Source organism: Ambystoma mexicanum, chromosome 4q (assembly GCF_040938575.1).
Source record: "Ambystoma mexicanum isolate Mex_15411 chromosome 4q, UKY_AmexF1_1, whole genome shotgun sequence".
NCBI classification, from domain to species: Eukaryota; Metazoa; Chordata; class Amphibia; order Caudata; family Ambystomatidae; genus Ambystoma; species Ambystoma mexicanum.
In genome coordinates, this window is record NC_090928.1 from 506,497,516 (window position 1) to 506,515,417 (window position 17,902).

Consider the following 17,902-nt stretch of genomic DNA (forward strand, 5'->3'; position numbering starts at 1 on the left):
GTTGTTTCTGATTTTAAGACTCTGATTAGTGAAGGTGTTGACACAGAAAATGCTTTCTTCTTTTGGTTTTTCCTTTTTCTTTTCTAGTAGCGCATCTCTATTGTTGTTATATGCTGCTTTTGCTGCTTGTTTCACATTTTTTTCGGATATCCTCTTTTTCTCAGTTTTGTGGTTAAGATGTCTGCTTCATGTCATATGTTTCAGTCCATGTGCTGTATCTTTCAAGTCTCAAGAATTCTCAATTAATCCACCTTCTTGCGGATTAATTAAATAAGAATACAATATTATGCATAATATTAAGTGCAAGATAACTTGAAGTTGGACTTTCAATCAGTCTCTTGTTCATGAAGTAACTCTTAAAGTTAAGTAGGTTTCCATCCTCAGCAAACAGAGCTTCATTCAGGGATCACCATCTTCCCCCCTTCTTCAGTCCAGTCTTTTATCATGGGGACTCCCATTCTGAGGTAGTCTCCTCTGGATATGGCTGTCTCCAACTCCTTGAGCGCTGGTGAGGGAAACAGTTAGCATCTAAAGCAGAAGAGAAATAGACAGAATAAGAATCAAGTACACCAATGCATTCATGAAATCAGAATAGGCATTATGCACATAAAATATACAATATTTACAACAATATTATCTGTAACCTAGTTATCGATGTTCTACGATAACCTAGAAATAAGCTTGAATCATGCTAGAAAAATACATAACAACAATCCAATTTTTGTTTTAACTAGTGGGAAATAAACATATCGATCCCAAATGGAAACTGTACCTTGAGTGTATCTCCTTGGATGCTTGATTGGGAACATATGGCATTTTTAACCAAAACAATAGAAACAAATTGATCATATACTGTGAGGGTTCAACATTCTTTCAAAACCTACTATTTTACATCAACCTGAGACACTTACCAATTTAACAAATGCCAATCTAGAACTCTTGATTTATTTATTTTTGTATTATCTTGCACTAATATTCAATATATACATACTCACCTGTTTTTCATCCCCCCTTTTTATATACATTCTAAAATGTATTCACACTTACTCACCTGATGTAGCTCTCCTTTTACCCCCTTGTATTACACTTTAACTTGATATTTTTTAAATATATTATTCATACCTAATTACCTGCTATGGTTGATCTCCCTGAGATAAAAGTGCTTCATTTTCAGGATATAACTACACTTTTTATTCCCTACTAGTTTCTCTAATTTGTTCTAACCTCTGCACGTCATGCTTCGGGTGGAATGGTTTAATTTGGGTAACATGGACACATTGTTCCACAGTTATCTCTCCATCCTTTACAGCTATTCTGTAAATTACAGGCAAAACCTTATCCACAATCCTAAATGGCATGCACCATGATGCAAGGAACTTGGGAATGTTATGTTTGCCACTTCCAAACTCAAATTTGTATTCTTGGTTGCCTACTTCATATTCCCTTACAGATGTTTTCTTGTCATAGTATGATTTTGCACTATCAGCAGCTTATTCCGAATTCTGCTGTGCAAATGCAAAAAGAATATTTCAAGTGCTTTCTCAGCTCTTCCACATATTCGTGGATTGTGGCTGCATTTACCAGGACCTGCTCATTGTCCCTATAAAGCAAGTGATTTGGCAAAAGAAATCCTACATTTCACGTGGTCTGAGATTCGTTGATCTAGACGGTGTTGAACTAAGAGCCATTAGCAACAGAGGGGGTTGCAACCTCAACTGGATCTTGCCTCAGCTACAAACTTCTTTCATATTTCAACTGTTGACCTGTTGCAATGTTCCACACCCCCAGAAGAAGAGGGCCGGTATGAAATTAACACGTTTCTTTTTACACCCAAGATTTCTGTCATTACTGCACTAGTAAAATGGCTTTCACAGTCTGATTCTATTCTCTGAGGTAAACCAAATCTTGAAAAAATATGATTGACCAGCAAAGTGGCTGCCGTTGGCGCACTGCAGTCAGCGGCTGGGATACATTCCATCCAGTTGGACATTAAAAAATGGACAGTCAACAAATACCTGTTTCTCTGTGCTGACCTTTGCATGGGCCTGATTAAGGCTATTTGTATGGGAGTGTCAGACCTCTTTTCATTAATGGCGCCCTGTGTGTTGGGGAACTAGGTTGAAATTGTGTGCTCACCAGGCCTCCCCTTGTGTATAGTTCTACTTCCTGAGACATGTGTGGCCAATATGCATAATACTTTAACATTTCTAAAGTTTTCTCGGGAATTCTGTGGCCTGCAGTTATGGCATCATGGGCAGGATGTAGCATCAATCCCTCAAATGAAAAAGGTACTACCCATTGAATTTGGCCTGACACTGATTCCCGAATCATCAGTCCATCTTGTAAATAAATCCTCTTTTTGTTTTTTAATAACACCCTCAGTTGTTCTTTCCCGTTGTAGTCTTCTTCAGTCAGAGGATTTTGCTCTCCATCTAGCAAGTGGTTAGATAATTGGGCAGAATATATGTTAAGTGACTCCAATCAAGCACTCCCACTAAGTCAGTGCCTTGTCTGGGATTGCTCAAGTGAAGCCCTTATTTACATATTTTTATAGCAAGTTTTACCCTGGATGATAAACCCTTGTATAACACCCCTCTCTATGAATCCCCCTGATCTCACTGAGCCAAGAAGTAGATTTGTTTTGCAATTTAAAAGATTTATTGGAAATATTAAACAATATATATATATATCACACTTTTATAATAAATTAATATTTGATAGCACCTTTATGAATATAATGTTGATCAACAATACATAATCTGACACTAGCACACTTCTTTACAATCAATGAGGAGTTAGTATAGGAAGGATAAGGTAGCAGAAAATACTTTTATGGTTTCAAGGAAAAGCAATGAGGGAAAAATTGCAGCACAGAATAAACTTGATATGATTTCAACAAAAGATAATATGATCGCTTTTTCTTTGACAATTCCCTCCCCCCCTATGCAAGATAAGGAGATGGAAGGAGAGCAACCCATTCTCAGGAATACAAATGCAATACAAATTTCCAGTTCCCCCCAGCAAGCTTAGAGGAAAACAGGTATGATTTTAAAGCAGGCAAGATCCTTTTAAATATGGTGGCAATGAAGTGAAAAATATGCTGAAAATGCTTTTAATTCCTCTAGAGGTTCAGGGTGAGTGAGAGATACTTTAAATCAGTTCAGTACAACCCTACCAATGATTCAGGGATGGTTATCAGGTTGAAAACGGGATTCAGTAATGGAAGCAAAAGACAGATATTTTTACACGTGGTTGAAATGAAGCAAACTGTCAATTCGCGGCACTTTTTTCCGAGTGCGTCGATCGCGATTACGGAGGAACTATAAGGAGTAGCATGTCGGTTTTAGGCTTGTTGGAAAGCTTAGAATCCTAGCTTTAAGATGAAACCACGTTCCTAGCACCTACGAATCCAAAGATACGGACAATTTTATGAAGGTAGTTTTTCAGAAATGAAATAATGATTCAAAATGGCAAAATGACACTTTTACAGGTTTATAATCAGAGAAGGGACACAGGATTCTATGATGCAGTTCTGGACAGGTTAAAATGGTTTGGATCAGATTATTTTAGACTGGCACAGTTCTAACTGAGTACTCACACTCTAAAGTTGAAATAGGCCGTCAAGGTCTGATCAGGTTTAGACTGGACTCCTGGAGGGTGGTTCTGAAGTCACAGGTCTCTGGGTCAGCTCTGCTCTGCACTTCACAGAGGTCTGGTCTGGGTCTCTCTGGTTCTGGTCTCTCTGGATACAGCACTGCTTTCTGGGTCTGCTACCGGTTCTGGCAAAAGTTCTTGGCAAAGAATCCAACAGCTCGCCTGGCTGTAGAATAGTTTGGTTGGATTGCTGGATTCTGAACGCCTGCTGAGAAGAGTTCTCAGGTTGAGGGTTAGGCCTTTGCTTTAAGTTCTGTAGTCTATCTGGAGTCTAAGTTCTGGATGTTCCTTCTAGATGTTGTGTGGTCCGGCAAAATGCTCTGCAAGAAAATGGAAAATGAATGTCTCTACCTGGGTTTTGGTGTTCCTTTTATGTCTTTAGAAAATGGGTGTGTGTGTGGCATAACTAAGCCTGCTTCTCACAACTTATCATTGGCCAAGTTTTCCTCTCTCCCTTGATTGGGGGACTGAGTTGTGAGTCAGGATGAGTCAGAGTGATGCTATTTTTATGGATGGCTGAAATCCCTCCCCTTGTCAAATTGCACACAAATCTATATTTGACCCAAATACACATTTATCTATGTACCATTTTTGTAATATTATATGTCCAGTTAACATATTTTCTGTAGCACCAAACCATCGATCCCTGTCTTTGTAAGATGTTGTGTCCACCTATGACAGAATTCTGCCCTTTTCATCAAGAACACAACCTCTAAACTTTTCCAGAATGTACACAAACATGCACAAGGAATATGGGCATCAGATGATAAAGTGTCAGATTTTTAACACACAGACATTCGGAGTAATACCTTATTTTCTGCTACTACCCCCCAGAACATACCACAGATTCCTAACACCTCTTAACATGTGCACAGAAAAATCACAAGCATAATGATATTAATTGTATAATTTTGACAAGTCCGTACTATGAATTATCCATCTTTTTAAAATTATGCTCTGGCCCAGAGGGGTGTGGTTTCCCAAAGCACATGGTGGAATTTCTGGCTTGTCCACTTCCTCCAACTCAAGATGCTCACAGAGGCACTGCCCCTCCCAGTTTCTCTCAAGAGGAAGCCATTTACGACCCCCCCTAATTTAACATTTGCCTGAGCCAAGGAAGGCTCATTGTTCTGTTTCCCTGCTCCTAGGTTCTCCTCCCCTGATTCAATCAATGAGGTGTAACCTCCTTTTGGTGGGAACAGCAGATGGTAGCCAGGCCTGAGAATACAGTGGCTGGACAAGTTTCAACTCCTGTCGGGGGTAGTTGCTGGGCAGAATTCAATCTCTTCAAGCCAGGCTTCAGCCAAATGTCACTTTTGTTCCAGTTTTCTACATCCAAATCAAACTTACAATTTTTATACATGCAGCTGGAATGCTGATTCTAAGTTCAAAACTATGACATTTAACAGTTGCAAACTATGTGACACTCAACAGTAGGTCACTCATTTATTTTAAACATTTAGATTTTAGTGGCTTTCAATCCAATTTAACTTAAGCTGCTGACATCCACAGCTCAGCCAGTTTCATTATGAACATTATTTTAGGCTCTTACTTTTCCCAGATTTTGTATGCACACAAGACCTCATTCTGCCAAATGTCTGCTGGTGTTCAGTGAGATTTTTGAATATCTTGCAATGTTTGAAATAGGCATTTTGAGCTTGCATTCAGAGAAACAAAGGTTATTTCAAAGTTGTTTTGAGCTAACAGGCACTGCTGTTTTTCCTTTGGCACACATTCCACTCATGGCACTCCTGGCCCATCACGCTCGCACTGGTGGGTGGCAGGTTAGGCGACCATTTTGGTGTGCACAAAAACTGTGCGGTTTTCCTGGATTCTGGCGCAATGTGGGCTTTTGGGCCATCTTGGATTTTCTAAGCCCACAGCACCAAATGTTGCAGCATAATAGCTTGAACGTGGGTCAATACACCCGACAGGTAAGATCTTCGTTTTGTGCTTAATCAAGTCTTGATCAGGAGTATCAAAGATGCACTGTGCCACATGGTGTTCAACTGTTCTCTATGTTTAGGAGCATGTTATCATATCCACCTATATTTCACCCAGCAGGTGCTCTATCAAAAACAACTCCCTGATCACAGCTCCAATTTTGGCTAATTCATCTGTCTTGTCATTTCCTTCCTTGTCTTTCCCTGGTGTTTTCAAATGACCATGTATCTTCTTCCAATGGATGATCAGGTCATTTTTTGAAAAATGTTTGTCTATGGCTTGGATCATTTTGCCATGTTTAAGTGGTTTATTATATGTGTGAATTCCTCTCCATTTCCACCCTTGTAAGTATTTCACAAAACTATTTTGTGCATAATCAATAGTGAGTGACTACAACTATTTCTTTTAGTTTATTTTCTACTGCTGTAGCTATTGCCTCATAGATATTGTCCAATTCTGCAACTTGACTGTTTTTAGAACCTAACCTCATGCTTACCCTTGGAATGCCATCGCATTTAATCTTTAAGTTCCCTATTCCTGCCACTAGTTCTTTTTCAGAATCATCTCTTACGTGATATGCACATCCATCTACATACACAGTTGGGAGATCCCGGCACATTTCTTCATTGGAAGTCTTGTGTGGAGATTGCTCAAGTTCATTTAAATTTGTTTCTAGCTCTTTGTCTTCAGGCACACAGACAGCTGCACAATCATGTAATTCCGATAGCCCTTGAGCAACTGGCCTCTTTTTGTTCTCTCCATATCTTACTTCCACTGAGAATCCATGTAGTGCTAACGTCCATGAAGTAATTCTTGACTTGGCCAAATCACCTGATCTGATCCATTTACTTTGCAAGAATTGTAGAAGCTGGTGATTTGTTTCAATGAATCATGAGGCAGAAATGTTGAAATTCCCAGACATAGGTCAAGAGTGCCTTTTCACATTCACTAAATTTGGTCTCTATCTGTGACAATGTCTCGCTGGCATATGTAATGGTTTTGTTACTTGCATCATGTTTTTGGTGTAGCACTGCTGACATACGGTGATCTGTGAATCCAATTTCTACAAAAACATCTTGATTTTGTATCAGATATGCTAAACAGCGTTTTTATCAAACAATTTTCTAACTTGGCCACTGCTTTACTTTGTTCCTTTTCCCATTTCCAGGATACACTCTGCTTTAGTAATTTAGTCAAAGGCTGTGTCATTTCTGCATCATTTTCAATACATTTCCTTGCATAAGTTGTCATTCCTAGCAAACTCTTTAGACCTTTTAGGTTGTGGGATTTTTTAATTCTTAAATTGCTTACATTTTTTTCTTTTGCAGGTTTAACCCATGTTCTGTCACGTCATGGTCTAGAAATTCTACTCTTTTTCTAAACCACTCTGCTTTCTGAAAAGATCATTTTTTCCCCAGCCTTTAGTAATTGTCTGAGCACATGCCCAATTTCATTGAAGTGATTTTGTAAATCTTCATTTTTGATTAACACATTATCTACATAAACTATGGTTTCTCTCTTAGCTGCCCGCAGGAGTGCCTTGCTCAGGAAAATCCCAAATTCACTCCAGCTATTGACATATCCAAAGGTGGTCTGGGACCGTGGATATTGTAATTTGTCAAAGGGGAAGGCAAATATGTGTTTTATATCTTCAGCTATTAGTACAAACCAGTACCCTGCTGTGAGATCCAAACTGGTAAACACCTTTGATGCTTGAACCTGTGCTAGGCCCTGATCAATACATGATGGAATTGGCCATCGTGAAATAGGTACCCTCTTGTTTAATTCTTTTATGTTTTCACACAAGTGCCATTGGCCATTGGGCTTTAGCACACCTAATATGGGAGTATTTGAAGTACTGTGAATAGGACTAATGATGACTCTGGATTCCAAGTTTTTAATTATTTCTGCCAGTGACTCCGGGCAGGTCAGGGGTAACCTATATTGTTGCACAAATACTGGCTCCATACCATATTCTTCTGGTAGTGTGGTAACATGTAAATCAGTCACTCCACATTCATAGGTGTCTTTAGAAAAAAACGTCTTTGAACTACATATATATATTCCTTAATTGGTATTTTTCCTCTTCAGTTGTGCAAGCATCTGCAGCTTGAATCTGCTCCTCTATCATTTAAAATAATTCAGGAAAATCCTCCAAAATAGGAACCTCTGTACTTCCCTCTAATTGTGCACAGTGTCTTGTTGGAGAGCCGCAACCCTCGAATATTTTGAAAATTGACCTCCATCTCAATTTGCTGTGTTTTACCTTGCTGCTTTTTTCTTTTGGGTTCACCCACTTCAAATAGGACGCAATTATCATGATAAAAGCATGTCACTTCATTTAGCTTACAGGGGTATACAGGCTGAATTCCTTTGCTTTAGAATCCTATGATTCAGGAAATTCATCCTTTTAAGTCACATAGCTTCCAGGGATATTCCCAATCACTGGGGTGCTTAAATCAGCAGTGTAGTAATATTCCTGCACTGCCATCCCTAATGCCATGCTTTCTTACAATTGAATGTCCTGGCATCCTTTGTTATTCACCAGTATTCAAATGGGTCCATCCCCAATCTCTAGCAGTGGTGTAAACTCACATTCTAACTGTTGCTGTGTCATGAATTCATTTAGGCACACAAATGCATGGGCCCTTTTTGCTATTGTCCCTTTCTGTACTTTAATGCTATTGCAAACGGCCTTGTGAACGCAGGAATCACAAAAATCTTCTATATGTGAAGCTCAATTGCATATGGCATCATTTGGACACAATGGTAAGCTTTTATGTTTTCAAATTCAGGTTCAGCTGCACCCAATCTAGACTAGATCGTTTGATTTAAGAAGTGTAACACCATACACATTCTGTGGATGTCATTTCCCAAATAGAATTTATTTTGGGTTCTGCTTAAAACCCAAATATTATCATGAATGCTTTTAGAACCAATTGTTATCTTTAGCATGCATCTTTTCACAATTCCTTGCCCCAATTCAGAGTCATCCAAGCCAAAAATGTGTTGATTTATCATTTTAAAATGTGGTATTTGTGCTCTGTCCAGTAATTGTTTAAACGCCTTTTAATGAATGAAACTACCTTCCTGCTCTAGCACCAAAGTAACCTCAATCATTTCAGGTTGCCCATTTACATGGAGGGGGATCCAGGGCCGCCCTTCTCCCATGTTTATCTCTACAATTGTTGACATTTAATTTTCCTGATCTGACTCTGCAGCAATATTTGGTTTGCAGTTTTCCTCATCTAGATAAAAACGCACGTTGTTTTCATCTATTTGTGCCTGGCAGTCTTTCTCGGGGGTCCAAATAAATCTCTAAAGACTATTTTTCTTTTTCACCTTGAATTTCATCCTGCAATTTGAAAAGGGAACACAGCCGCTCTGAAGATATACTTCCACTGTACTTTCTGATTTAGCAAATGTGTGGCATCCTTTTGCGCTGTTGCTCTGGCAAATTATTTTCTTAGGTTTCAGTGTTTTTTTGGCTAAAGACCACAACACCCCATTCACACCATCAATGAGGGTGACAGCCTTTTCAGGCAATTTGTCCCTATAAGGAATAGTATTTCATTAATGTGTGTGATCAACACTTGCTGTCTCGTCCTGTGCTTCCCTATCTTTATGTAAAGCTCAGTGACACCTTCGACAGGTGGTTTTTCTTCCCCATTGAAATTTTGCACAGGGCTTTCACTCTGCCTCACCTATACACAGTTTTGTGGGGAACGCCCCTCATGTATGCTTTGCATTAGTTCCCTTGACATTATTGTTGCTTGGGCACCTGTGTCAATAATTGCAACGGCATTACATTTCTCCTCCGTAGTGATAGGAGCATAATACCTGACCTGGGATTCTTAAAGTATGCATAGAAAATGTGAAATATTAGTGATTTCAGGCTTACTTTTCTTATGCCAGCCTGGCTTTTTGCTTGGCAAATGGGCATCTGAAATGACATTTTAGCCTCCTTTTTGACCATTTCTTTTTTAATTTCTTTGTCTATCCTCCTGGGCTTAGGACCCATTTGAAGTGTAATCACTGACTGCCGCTCTGACTTAGGACCACTGGTGTCCATTCCCCAATCCTTTGCTGTGGTCCCTCCCCTCCTTAATATGGGTCCCTTCCACTTACCTCCATTCTGGGACCTAGTGAATTCATGTTTTCGCAAGCGTCATGTTTCAAGTGTCATATGTCAGCGTATCAGTTTTTGGTGTGGGACACTTACCGGCATTTTGTATGGTGCCTGTCATATGTGTCTCTTGAAATATCTCGGGCTCAAAATACTCTTCAGGTGACTGACCAGCATCTGTCTTTTGGGGAATTCTTTAGGACTATAAATTATATTTTGGTTATCAAGTAAGGATAGACTGTCATTTGATCCTGATTTTTCATTTTGTGTTTGATTTTCATGTTGCATATTCTTTTTAAATTGCCATCTATCACATTGTTGCTTAAGTTGTTAATTTCGTAGTCTCTGTTCCTCATTTTCACACACCTGAATGATCTGGTTCAACTCTAAGTTAAACCACACTCCATTTTTGTGTGCATTATGGTTCTCTGTCTCACTTTCATTTGTTTGTTTTTTGGTTTTAAATTGGTAAGCAATTCAGTGTTTTCATTCAAAAGTAATTCATGGGCATATTTGTTCTCATCATGGCAGAAATTACTAACTATTCACTTGTTGCTGCGCACAAGGTCACTCTTATGACCTTCTGGACTTCCATTTGGCTGCTGTTTTTACACTGCATAATTTCCGTATTTGCTCGGACAGCATTCTTACCTGAGCCTCCAAGCAGCGGAACCTGTCCATGTCCCTGAATTCATCACTTTGTGGTCTACGTCAGTAATGGTTGAATTCACCCTAGGCCTGTTCTGATACCTTTCAGGAGATTGATTTCTGTTTGTGTTTCCCCTGAATTCCAATGACACAGGAGGTGGGGAATGTGGGGTGTCCACCCTCTGACCATGGTCAACCTGTGGTGGGGATTGACTATATTGGTGAAGTGCATAATTCACGTTTTGTCTTTCATGTGGTGGGAATTGTTCCCTGTGCTGATTTCCATTTTCAATTAATCTATCCACATACCTTGTTCTTCCCTGATGGCAATGCATCATTGTGTAAGGGTCAAATCTACTCTCTGCCCCTAATGTCTGGTATGGACCATTGTACATCTTATTCTGGTTGTTATTTAGCCCTGGCATATCATAGTGAAGTCCTGCTTTGGGAGAAATACCAAAATACTGAGGACTAATGTAAGCACTTCACTGGAATCTATGGATTGGAACATAGGGGTTTGGTGAGGTGTTCTCTGTGGAGCCACGGCCCTTTGACTGTATGCTGTGTCATTCTTTGCCTAAACTTGGGCTGTTTCTAGTGGCATCTTTACAGACCTTACCTGTAGAACTGCGTGTGTAGATTCTTTAGCTTTTATTTCCCTCTTCTTTCTCATTAAATATCACCTCATATATCGTGGTTGCCTCTTCGATGATTCATTCATTCTAAAGGGTTTTCCATGATAAACGCATGGATTAACTGAGATACAATATCTTTCTGAAGCCCATAAAAGTACGCAGTTTTGAATTCTATTGAGTGAGGGTTACAGGTCACATAAAAATGTGAGAATTACCTCCTTAAGTTTTGAAAGAATTGGCGAGGGATTCATTTGACTCTGCAGATATGCTATAAGCAGTCTTCTTGGCTTTCTGTATAGACTGATAGGGCGAGTATTTGTGTCTAATTTCTTTCTCAAAATTCTCCCATGACAAATGTTTCTGTTCATTTAGGCCACGACAACCCTGGCAGAAGCAGAGTCTAAAGTGAGGTGAACATACTGCCTCTATTGTTCCCTAGGAATCTGAACCGTCTTAAAGATATTGTGTATAACAAAATAGTGAACTGGTTACCCCTGTCTTAGCTCTGCGCAAATTCAGTGCACCAACATTTACCTTCTGTGTGTGCTTCTTATTTTTCACTCTATACTCTACCAAAACAAATTTTTGTTCTTCAAAATATTTTATTCAAAATCTAATAATTTTGAAAACATCATTCAAGTACAAACAAAAAGCTAATTGTGACATAGGCACAAAATGATTTCTTGAATACTATTCGCTTTTACCACAAACACATACACCAATTATTTCTGTGATGGGTTAGTAAGTGACTTGTGTAACTGGCATAGTCCTGTAAACTGCTGTTAATAACCATGAACACAGAAAGGGAGAAGAAATATTGTTTCTCCTTTCTTCAACAATATCTGTTGTTGGTAATGTACACAAACCACAATTAAGAAAGATGATAACATTATGAGGATTGATAGTATAGCCTCAAAACAAAGCGCTTAGATTTGGCTCTCAGATGGTCGACATATGTTTCGGCCCCTTAAGATTTTTTAGCATTATCCCTAACACCTATCAACTGCAATATTCTAGGCCTTCTGTAGGACAGGACACTCTTGTCTGCAAATGGGATCAGTTTTCATTTTTGTTCAAATTTGAGCCTCAGTTAAAAATCAGTGCCTCCTCTTCCTACATTAAAGACTAAATGAGATGATCAGATGCACACATTGATTTGAAGGTGAAGCTGGAATGTGCACCCACTTGGCAATTTCTGTACTTTGTGACTTTTCTAGTACTTACCATGGACTAAAATAATACCATTTTATAGCTATGACTTGGAAAGTAGATGAATCACATAACCTAGCAAGACCATTTTAAAAACAAAAGGTTATAGAAGTGTATTATGCAACATAGGAATGATTCTAGCTTCATTGTCTCCTTCATCAGGGGAAGGATATAAGTACCAACACACTAATTGATGTGATTCTAAAGGATTACATTTGGGTTTCTCTTTTGTATTTTGAAGCTTTAAATTGGCCCAAAATACAGGTTTGAGAAAATGCTATTTATAAACATGCACAAAAACCTTGCAGTTGTACAAAAAAAAGCAAACTGTTTTTTTGTGCCAAATGAAAAGAGCTTGAATTATCCTTGCCAGGGGCCTGCAATATCTGATCAGTTCTCTTCGGTCTAGGACCCATTCCACTGAAATGACCTACATAAAACGTCAGATCAGGTAAGGAATGTGCTAAACAATACCCCCAGTATGTGAGAAGCCAACCCTTTCAAGGAAGACAGTACAGAATGTGAGTGATATAAGATGATTTGTCCAAGGTCACTGTATCAGGATAGAAGTGTGAACCTGCTGGTTCCACAGTCTTGAATTTGCAGACCTAATATCCTCTTGGACTAACACTTTGTAGTCTTCATTGGAGGTGGCTGCCTAGGTTTTACACGCCTCCATCTGAATAAACCAACTTCTAGACCATCCCCATACTTAAGCAATATTAGTTTTTATAGCAACCACAGTCTAGTAGAGGTACATTGCTGATAATAGGACCTGTTGCACTACAAAACAAAGTACACATACATGCAGATATCAACTTCAAACATAGGAAAGGCTGAGTTGACCTTGCTGGAATTTAGTATTATAATCTAGTATGTGAACACAGATCTCTCCAATTAGTGCTTATCACACTGAGCTATCTTCTGAACCAGCGAGACATTCCCATTTATCAGTATGCATTTCAACTTTGCCTATTTCACATGATCAATATAATTCCCATAGAAAGGTGACAATGCTACAGAAGTTGTGCCGTACTGAACACACAAACTCTGTTTTAGGACAGTGAACACAGAAGGCATTACAGGAAGAATTGGTCAAAGCAGAATATATTTGTCAACAACACAAATGTGGGGGTCCAATACAAGTGTCCCTTTTGCCCTCCCATAAAGACGTCTCTCGTGGAGAGCAAGAAAATGAAATGCATGTCAGATTATCCATGGTGGGATTACATGCGATCACCCAATTTGAAGTGGTGATTGCCTGTGGGGCCGCCTACATCTTTAGGAAATGTGCTGTGTCTTTGCAATCTTGGTACAGTAAGAACTTTGCTTTCGTTAAAGAAATGTTTGAGTTTCAACTTACCTGAGCTGTTGGCCAGGGGTGGGACATCAGCTCATAGAAAAGTACATTGAGGGTTTCATAAAAAAAACACCAATTACTTCTGAATTTCGATATAAGTCATAATTCCACGACAAGCCTCAACATCAGAGTAAAAGGGCACCTATGGAATGTGCTCTTCAAAGACAGAGTTTTTATACCAAAGTGAAATTTCATTACATTCCTGATAAATTATGTGAATTCTCAGACAAATGACTGCATCACATGACAAAGGTGTCCAGTTAAAGGATCGACAGTCAAAGGATTGAAAGACAAAGGATCCACTACAAAGGGCCGAAAACAAAAGGATAACATTTTTTTTTTTATTATATATTTTTTGGGGGGGTTTTCGTTTAGGGAAAAAAAGTGGTTTTTACCACAAAAACAGGGTTTGGGGGAGAACCCCCCCCAAAAAAATAAAAAAATGTAAAAAAAAAAAAAATGTTTTCGATCCTTTTGTTTTCGGTCCTTTTGTGTCGATCCTTTGACCATTCGATCCTTTGTAGTCGATCCTTTGACCTACAACCCATGACAAATGGAGAGAGAGACAGCATATTTGATGGCACTATTTGACATATAAAGTGAGTATCCGGTATCTAAAATCAGCACCTGCCAGGTTTTGCCAGCACCTGTCATTTGGGTGTCAATAGGCGGCACATAGGGCCAATTCTATTTGTCCCGGAGCAGTAAATCACGGCAAAATGCAAGGCGTAATGTGGTATACCCGTTGCTGCGAATTGGGAGGCAGGAGGAGGAATCCATTTCCATCTCATCCCTGCTGCTCTGCCTGTAAAACATCCTCGTTGTACGCCTGCATAAGAATATAATGCAGGCATGCAACAAATATAATGCAGGCATGCAACAAATCAAGTCCTCTGGAATCTGCCTCTATTTAGCGGCTACTAAAAGCAGCCAATTCTATAAGAATCCTTTGTAAATTCTACCTGTTAATTGTTCATTGTAGGCAGCATTTATATTGATACCTTTAACAAAACCAATACTAAGAGTAAAGAGTATGGGAGATTAATCTCTTTTAATCTTTGCTTTTGTCTTCCATTTTGCCAAAGTAAAGAATTACATGCCGAAGGCACAAGATCACGTAAGCTATAATGTTGGTCTCCTGCTTGCAATTTGAAGTTTTCGAAAATTACCCCCATAACGTGACTACCCTTGGCATCTGATAGGAAATCGCTGTTTTCTGAATTTCAGGAAGTCTGCGTTGGGTTCTGACATAGATAAATAGGGCAATGCCAAATGTTTCTTGCTTACTTATTGGCAACTGTGGTTCAGTTTTCTATGCTACGCTGGCAAAAGTGGAGTGGCCAGTGAGATTTAAAACACAAGTACATGCAGAGCCAATGGGTCTGGCTTCATTAATGTAAAGGGTGGGATGTTTCTGCAAAGTCCTCACAGAACAATGGAGGCTTACATTCTACATTTGCAAAGCCCGGCACATTGCTTTTGTGGTTTTGTCAGTACTTAATATTATAGAGTTGCCCTTGAAGAGAATTCCCAATGTTTCGACTTTAATGTCATATGGCTGAGCAACCAGTTTTGCTCCGGAGCCTTATTTGTCTTTTAATTTCTCTGACAAGCACCTATCATTCATGCTCCAGAAATCCTCCACGCCTCACTTGAATACCCCTGAATTTGTGTTATTTGGGTTAGACCGTATTTGTATTTAGTTTATTTGCAAAGCGCGGCCAGGCCCGTGGGCAACCGGGCGCATAATCTTACATACAAGTTACAGTACATTACAGTAATGGTCAAAGGCAGGAGACTTACGTTTACAAGAAGATACGGGAGAACAGAAGTCCCGACTGGAATGAAGCATACAATAGTATACAGACATAGTCAATAAAAGTAAACAAGTAAATATACAAGATATAAATAAATACAGTAAGGCAGAACGATCCTAGAATAAGAGGTCAAACCTTGTGATCTAAGGAATTTGGGCTGTCGCTAAGTCCATGGGCCTCATTACGACCCAGGCGGTAATCTGCCGTCATTACCGCCATGGCGTAATGAGCGTTTACGCCGTGGGCCGATGGCATAAAGAGCGCCACATTACGACCCATCGCGCACGAGCATTACGCCATGGCGGTAATGCAATTAACGCCATGGCGGAAAAGGCCCCTACCGGCATCGTAGGGCGTGCAAGGTGCACTTCCGCCACCGTAAGTAGCGGCCACCGTAAGTAGCGGCCACCGTAATTAGCGGTGGCCGCAATTAGCGGTCACCGTAAAAAGCAGAACTGGAAATAGCGTCATCGCGGCGGAACGGGAAACAGCACGTCGGCCATCTTTAAAAACAATCCATTGCCATCCTACCGAACAACACCAGATCCAACCCTGACACCTGTCCCAACCAATCACCCACCCATCCAACTACCCAAAAATGCCTAAAGTTGTTAAGAAGGCATGTGACCGCCAGCGCCAGGAAAGATTTAGCCGGGAGGAACTCTGCATGCTTGCGGAGACCCTGCAAGACAACGCAGCTGTCGTTTTCTCCCCGGAAATGACCAGGACAGCGATAGCGAAAAAGAAGGCCATCTGGGCCCTGGTGGCCGAGCGCGTTAGCGCGGTGGGGACCGTACCCTGCGATCCCACAGCAGTGCAGGAAGCGCTGGGATGACCTTCGCATACAGGTCAGAGCTGTCATCTCTGCGAACCGCAACCTTGCCCTGGGTACCGGTGGAGGTTCGGAATCCCCACTAAAACTCCAACCGTGGGAGGAGATTTGTGCAACCACGATTGGCATGGAAGGCATTGAAGGCGTCGGAGGGATGGAAAGGGGAGCTCCGACATCAGGCGATGAAGGTAGGTGCCTCAAACAAGACATGCCATAGTCACTGCAGTCCATTCATGTGTAGCACAAGGTTGCCCTAGAGTGTAAATGCAACACATTCGCTCCACACTGCCCATAGCCACATGCGAGCACCACCCTGTATACACTGCTGGCACCCACATACCTGCATCCACATTCCACACAAAAAGGAGACAACCTGCATGTCCCTGCCTGAAATCTGCCTCATCTACTGACCAGAATCATGTCAATCATTGTCATGCCAAAGTCCGCAGACCCATCAATAACGCCCTCCCTCCTTTGCTCCACCACAGGCACAGATTCACACCCCGAGGACCAGGACACCCCTGCGACGAAGAGAGCCAAGAAGGCCAATAATACCATCCCCGCACCCTCAACCTCAGCTGCAGTGAGGCAGACCCCACAACAAGCAGAATCCACTGCAAGCATACCGGACAGCCCACCGGCAAGCACCCCTGTAGGCAGCAGGTGTAACGCTCACCTGATTCTCGCAGAGGCGCCGGTCTTGACTGGGCGACTACCGTATCTTCAAAGGTGATGTGTAGCACCCGGTTGGCTCTTTGGGCTGGACCTCTGTGCACTGTATGCCTGACGTGTAGAGTAAGATGTCTGCAGATAGAAAATATGGGGTTAATGAACTGGGGTTATTGGGGTGTCCCTATCTCTTTCCTCTTCTCCTCTCCTGTAGACCCCCAAAGGTTAACGCTCTCACCTTAGGTAAGTGAATGCCGAGCTCTCCATCTGCCTCGGGGCAGGGTGCTGTAACCAGTTTCTTCACTGGATAGGTAGCGCAGGCCTCTTGACTTCAGAGGACTGCTGTCCGTCGTTTACTGCACGAACGGTAAGTTTCGAGTCATTCAAATGTCTTTAAAGTCTTTAGTAATGATGTCTCTTGTTTTGCAGGGTTCCGGCGATGGCGGATGACGGGCTGAAATGAGTTGAAGATGGAGCCCGTGTGATGAATAGAAGCGCCTGGAAGCACGTAAGTAAGCGCTTGTTGCCTGCTTCACTATGCGCTCTAACTGTCTTTTTATTTTGCAGGTACGAGTTCGGAGCGGCTGCAGGGTGCCGGAATACCCACTGGATTAGATGTGGAAAGGAGTAATGGCGCGTGAGTATTAAAGTTCCCCAATGTCTTTAAACGCACCTTGTTTTGTCTTTCAGATGCGGGATGTAGCGCCGAAGGCCTCCGGAGCGTGCGAAGAGTTGGTAAACTTTTGTCTTCCAGATGCCGGAATGCAGTGTGAAGACCTCGGGAGCGCACGAAGAGTAGGTAAGCCTTTGCCTTTAAGATGCCGGAATGCTAACCTGTTCTTTCTTGTCTTTATAGGTGTTGCTGAAGTCTGGATTCAGGATGGTAAGCCTTTGCCTTTCAGATGCCGGAATGCTAACCTGTTCTTTCTTGTCTTTATAGGTGTTGCTGAAGACTGGATTCAGGATGGTAAGCCTTTTTCCTTAGGCCCAGGACCGGATGCAGACGAC